Here is a 6,000-nt window from a genome sequence, read left to right as displayed (position 1 = left end):
CCTTAGGGTGGGGAAAGCAGGGCAGGGCCTGGCGCTTCTCAACCCACGAGTGGCACCTCGTGGAAGAGGGATTCTCAGGACACGAGAGTATTACCTCAGATTTTTTTTTTAAACGCCACATTTCCATTCTTTGTGCACCATCCCGGTCCGTGTGTCATGTCCGTGGCTCCAAGCATGCTCTCCCAGAAGTCAATAAGGATGGTCACGTCGTTCGTTACCTCTCTCCACGTTAACCTTTTATAGAACACGGAAAGGAGTTATGAACATGTGGTAGTTTGAAGAGTTGCCAGGCAGCTTGGAGAAGCTCTGGCAGGTCTGCTGGCACGACTCCCGCCAGAAAGGCACCTGGAGTAGTAAACACAGGGAGCCCCATCCCTCCTGTGTCGCCATGTTTAGTGTCTACCCATCAGGTCATCCAGAGCACTACCTTCCAGATCCAGCAGACTGACCTGGCCCTAAGATTTCTGGGCGTTGATGGGTGCTACTAGAGTGGGAGGGTGCCTGGGGTGTTTTGGGGAGCTGTGGAGTGGGAGGGGAAGGGGCACAGCTCCCCCATTTCTGCGGTGGTGCCATGCGCTGCCGTGGTGCCGCTCCAGTGCCAAAGTCTGCGCTCTGGAAAATGGCCCGAGGGGCTTGTTTTTAAGTAAGTTTCACTTACATGCAATATAGCAGGGTTTCATTTTCCAAATTTCACATTATTGGGCAATAATGCGGCTGGCTTTTCTGGGGAAGAAAAATAGAGTAGTTAGGCAGTGGGGCTTTCCTGTGGTAATAATGAACCCACTGAATTTTCTGAATTTCATCTGTATTTTTTATGCCAGCTCAGATGGGGACACGGATAGGTGACAGCTGCATGGCTGAGCTGGGTCTCCCCTGCTGTGGGAGAGGGACGCAGGGAAGGGAGCAGGACATGGAGGGCTGAGCACACATGTCCTCCCAACCTCCAGGAGCCTGGCCATCAGCTTCTTCACTCAGATCCACTCAGCATTCATCCTGAGCTGAATGCTGCCCTGAGGGTTTATTGAAGGACAGAAATCAAGGACTGGCACTCTTTCACTGTTGTGACAGATGTAGCTTCTGGATGTGGGGCACATTCAGAAGCTGCTGCATGGGGGTGTGACAAGTGACATGGACAGCTGTAAAAGGCCACTAACATATGTTCAGATACGCTCCCAGCTCCATGAGTGAATTTCCTAGAGAACCAAAGCGAGCAGCGATGCTGAACCCACATCCCTTCTGCAAGTAACAGATCTGACCCCTTCCAGTGGACCCTGATAAAGAACGAACAAACGGTGCTAAGAAGAAAGTGCCTGGTGAAGGAGAGCAGATCTCCCACTGAGACAAGAAACTCATGGCAAGATGCTTGAATTCTATGCAGAAAGCAACAGCTAGAAAACCAAGTGTGCATGAAAAATATTTTTATTAATGCTTTTTCTTTCTCTAAATAATATTGCGATAGCTTTTTAAGCCCAGAGGTAGACCCATATATGTTGCCTGTCAACAACAATTTTATTTTTTTAGAGCATTTCTGCAAAATATGTATCACCTCCTCAACTCCTTTTTGGGATCTGTTCATTTTGTTGTAGACAAAAATAGAAGAAAAAATAAATCTAACAAATAAAAGCTCCATAACGTGCAAGAGACCACTCTGTTCTTGAAACTCAACAGCAGCCAGTGCTGTTTGACACCCATTCAACTTTGTGCCGTGTCCCCAGCAGTGACCACTAGTGGAGGCTTAAGAAAAACAAGTAAAAATAGAGCAATTGTGTACTTATCTCATTAACTGAGCTTCTAATAAGTTTTGTTTTTGGGGGGAAGGGATGAATGTGGGCTTCATGTGACAGAGGTTGCAATTAATATGCTGATAATGAATCCCTGCATTTATCTCATTCATTTTTTCACCTTCATAACATCATGTGTCTATTTATTTATTTGTGAAAATTAATTATTCAATGATTGAATGATTAATTCTAAATAAATTAAATTATATATTATCTATAAACATATGTTACTATCATTTTGCCACCATCTATTTCTATTCATATAGGATCCAGCACACCTGAGAGTATAGAATCATAGAATCATTAAGGTTGGAAAAGACCTCAAGGATCATCAAGTCCAAACGTCAACCCACACCACCTCACCCACTAACCCATGTCCCTAAGCACCACATCTACACGTTTCTTGAACCCCTCCAGGGATGGTGACTCCACCACTTCCCTGGGCAGCCTGTTCCAATGCCTGAGCACTCTTGCAGTGAAGAAATTTTTCCTAATATCCAGCCTAAACCTCCCCTGGTGCAACTTGAGGCCGTTTCCTCCTGTCCTATCACTTGTTACTTTGGAGAAGAGGCCAGCACCCACCTCACTACAGCCTCCTTTCAGGTAGTTGTAGAGAGTGATAAGGTCTCCTCCCAGCCTCCTCTTCTCTAGACTAAACAACCCCTTTGTATTCAGAAAATTATTACACCTGTTTGCTAACCTTTGAGCAATTAGTTCTTTGCAAACCCACCACAGCCAACTAAGCAGCTGACTAGAGCCAAAGATGAATTGTGGAAACTTGCTGATAATCATTTTTGAACACCTTCCTTCTCTAAACAGAACTCAGGTCAACGAGTGTTCTACCTTCAGTTGGGTCAACACAGGGTTAGAATTTTACTCTTGGCGTAGGAAGAAAAAAATGTTAGTAGCAAACAGACCACAGTTGCAATGGAAATAGCTGAGTGACAAATAAAGATTCTCACACCATTTTTATGGAATTGCATTTAACACTCATAAAATTGATATATTACGGTTCTTATTTTCCATGTAACATTAATGAGAAGAGCCAGTCAAAATAACATAATTTAGTAATTGGCTTTAAGCGTTTCCCTTTTAAAATAAAAAGATGTAAATGTATGGGCACATTTTTTTTTGCTGTGAAAAAGCACATTTGCCTGTCTCATGTATTATAAACAACATGTCCAGTAAAACAGGACCATCTGTAATTTTGTATTATTTTAAAATATTTTTCCAAGCTTATGTTAGTAACATGAATTTCTGGCAGTTAGATATCTTCCAAAAAAATCTGTTGCAACGGTTTTGAGAGTTGCATTGAAATTACATCACTGTTGCATAATGAAGACCTTAGACCTTGCACCAATGTATTATTATGACAGTATCTGTACATGTGTAACAGAAACTAAACTTGTGGACTCAAATTCAAGACCACAGATTGATTCCCAGCCTCTCTGGGTTAAAATTGCTTAAGTGTGTTCTGTAAATTTAGCCCCAAGCTGTGAACTTGATTTCAGATGGTTATCTGTAGTTTTGGTCTCAGTTTTTGGTTGAGCTCAGTCCATGTACAACTATTACCAGCGTTTAACATTTTAACCTATCTTAAAAACTAAATTGCAAATTGATGTTATTTTTGAAGGGCGATCAAGACAGACTACAATGCAGTGCTTTTTCTTCCTGCCCCTCTGCTGTATGTTCCATACGGATGAGACTCAGCAATAGCCATTTAACACTGTATCTTAACAAATAACACAGCCAGAGAGGCTAAAGCCAAGCTCATTTTCTGATGGATCACTTCTCTGACACAGACAGAAAAAGGGATTGCTGGTTTTGACACAGTAAGAATTTCTGCTCACCATCTGTACCTTCAAAATCTCTTTGGAACTACTTGAGAGCAACTTCTGATTGGCCAAGGGAAAACCAACAAAGTCCATCACTTGTGCTCTGAGTTTTCATATGATGAGAATTCATCATAACCAAGAGACTGCACTCATTCTGTGCCTAAGGTATGAAAGAATTTGGCAAAACAGCAGCCACACCAAGCATGGTCTTTCCCCAGAAATAATTTTTATAATAGAAATTCATATAAACAAAGAACCACCTTTTATTTATTTGATTTTCATTGCAGAAACACAGTTCTCTTCCAAATAGCACTCTCTTTCACAGCCAAACTACTAGCCAACAGCTTGTGAAAGGGCTCAGAAGCTCAACCAGAAACAACACAGGGATGGATGTGTCTTGTTCTGTCCCTACAAATATTTACGTCATTTTTAACTTTAGCTTTCATTAAATAATCCATAAGGCTGAATTACACCTCCGATAGCTGTCTCTTCTGCATGATGAGGCCTTGAAAGTGATACAAGCTAGAGGGAAGCTGGGTTGGGGTCTCTGTTCCTGGGATGCCCGTGAAGGACCACAGCCATGGCTGTATTCTGTGACAGCCCAGCCATGCTATTATGTTCTTGGCTTTTCCAAGGGGCTCAAGAGGCCTCAGTAGGAGGACACCGTATGTCCAGAACCTGCATGACACGGCAATGAGAGAAACATCAAACTACCCACACTGGGACAGCTCTGAGTCTGCCCAGACACAGATGCAGGCACCTCAAGAACTTGAAAGACAGGGGTCTGTAAAGATTCATAGCAGCTGTTGGGCAGCGGAGTTACTTGCATTGTGATTTTAGATTTATGGGCTGAATTCCTCCTCTGCATCACATTAGTTGCTTATGTCCTTCACTTACACTACACAAAAAGCAGTATTTGCAGGCAGGCAGATTTCATGCAACTTCTGCAGCTACAGTTAATACCTTTAATTTCCAAAAATTGCATCCATTGTGAAGCCATTTACAGATGTCCACTGTTGGCTCAGGGCTCCTATGGAGTTTGGCTGGGGTTTTTTTTGTTTAAGGGTTGGGTTTTTTGGGGTTTTTTGGTTTTTTTTTTTAGTTAAGAGTGAAAATATCTGGGGGAGTCTGACTGAATCTGGGAATATCTAGGTTTGTGTAGAGTGAACAGCAGCCAACCTTTGCTTGGGCTTTTTGGTTAGAACAGAGACCAGACTTTTAAACCAGAATGCCATATACAAATCCTTTGTTGAAGGAACATGGTCTTTCTGACACTGAAGAAGCCCAAGTTATATCTTAACTATTTTTCCTTCCCCTTCCTTTAATTTTATGCTTATTTAAGCATGACAATCTAAATAGGCATATAGATACCCTAGACCACAATGTTTTGCTCTGCCTGGGGTAACTAAAGAAGGTGTGAAATCAAAAAATCTAAGCTTTCACACTCCAGCCATAACTGATTATATGCAGTAATACATCAAGGAACATCATCTAGATACACTCCGGCAAAACTAGACATGTGCCAAGAGTTTTGAAGCATTTGAGGTTTTGGTTTTTTATAAAACTATAGACTGAAAGAAGTCTAAACAACCTCCCCATCCTAGCCCCAGCATTTTGGCTTTGATTCTCCAGAGCACTGTGATTCTGAGGTAGGAAGCCATATGAGGTGGATCTGCATACAAAATTTCTCCTCCCTATTACAGCCCCTCTCTTGTTGGCACAGATTGAAGACCAAGCAGTAGTAGGCAGCAAAAACGATGACAGTCAGTCTAAGACTGAGAGTCACCTGTGGATGTGTTGCCATCCTTGCTCCACTGACAACCCAATCTGATTCAAAACGTCCTTTATGTTGCTTTAAAATAATCCTGACGAGTAGCTGTAAATCCTGAAAAACTGAAAGCAAAAATTATTGAGTCCTTTCTGACATCTTCCTAAACTAGAATTACAAATTCCAAATGTCTGACAATAATAATAATAAAAAAAATCCTGTTATTTAATGCATAACATAATCCATTTATGCATAACATTTCATCCATAAAATGGGTAACCGGATGCTACAGCTACAGCTGATTCTGCTAACAGAGGGACTGGTACTTTAATTACTTCCCAGGGTCCCCTTCGGCCCTGTTTTTATGATGCTGTACCGAGTGAAATCATCAAGATGTTTGCATAACAGATCTGTATGCCCAATTGACCCGATCTGTCCCTGCTACGATACTGCCCATAGGGAAAAGCAAACAGAAGACAGCATTTGTGGCTATTTGGGAATAGGAGATCTTTCAGCCTATTAGAGCAAGCTGTCAGTGAATATGAAGGTTAAGTGGGCATACCGACTCATTAGGTGCTTAAAGGAAAAAATATGTTTAGGCTGATCAATTTAATAA

Source organism: Pterocles gutturalis, unplaced genomic scaffold (genome assembly GCF_000699245.1).
Source record: "Pterocles gutturalis isolate BGI_N339 unplaced genomic scaffold, ASM69924v1 scaffold12283, whole genome shotgun sequence".
Classification (NCBI taxonomy): domain Eukaryota; kingdom Metazoa; phylum Chordata; class Aves; order Pterocliformes; family Pteroclidae; genus Pterocles; species Pterocles gutturalis.
This window is presented reverse-complemented; position numbering follows the sequence as displayed.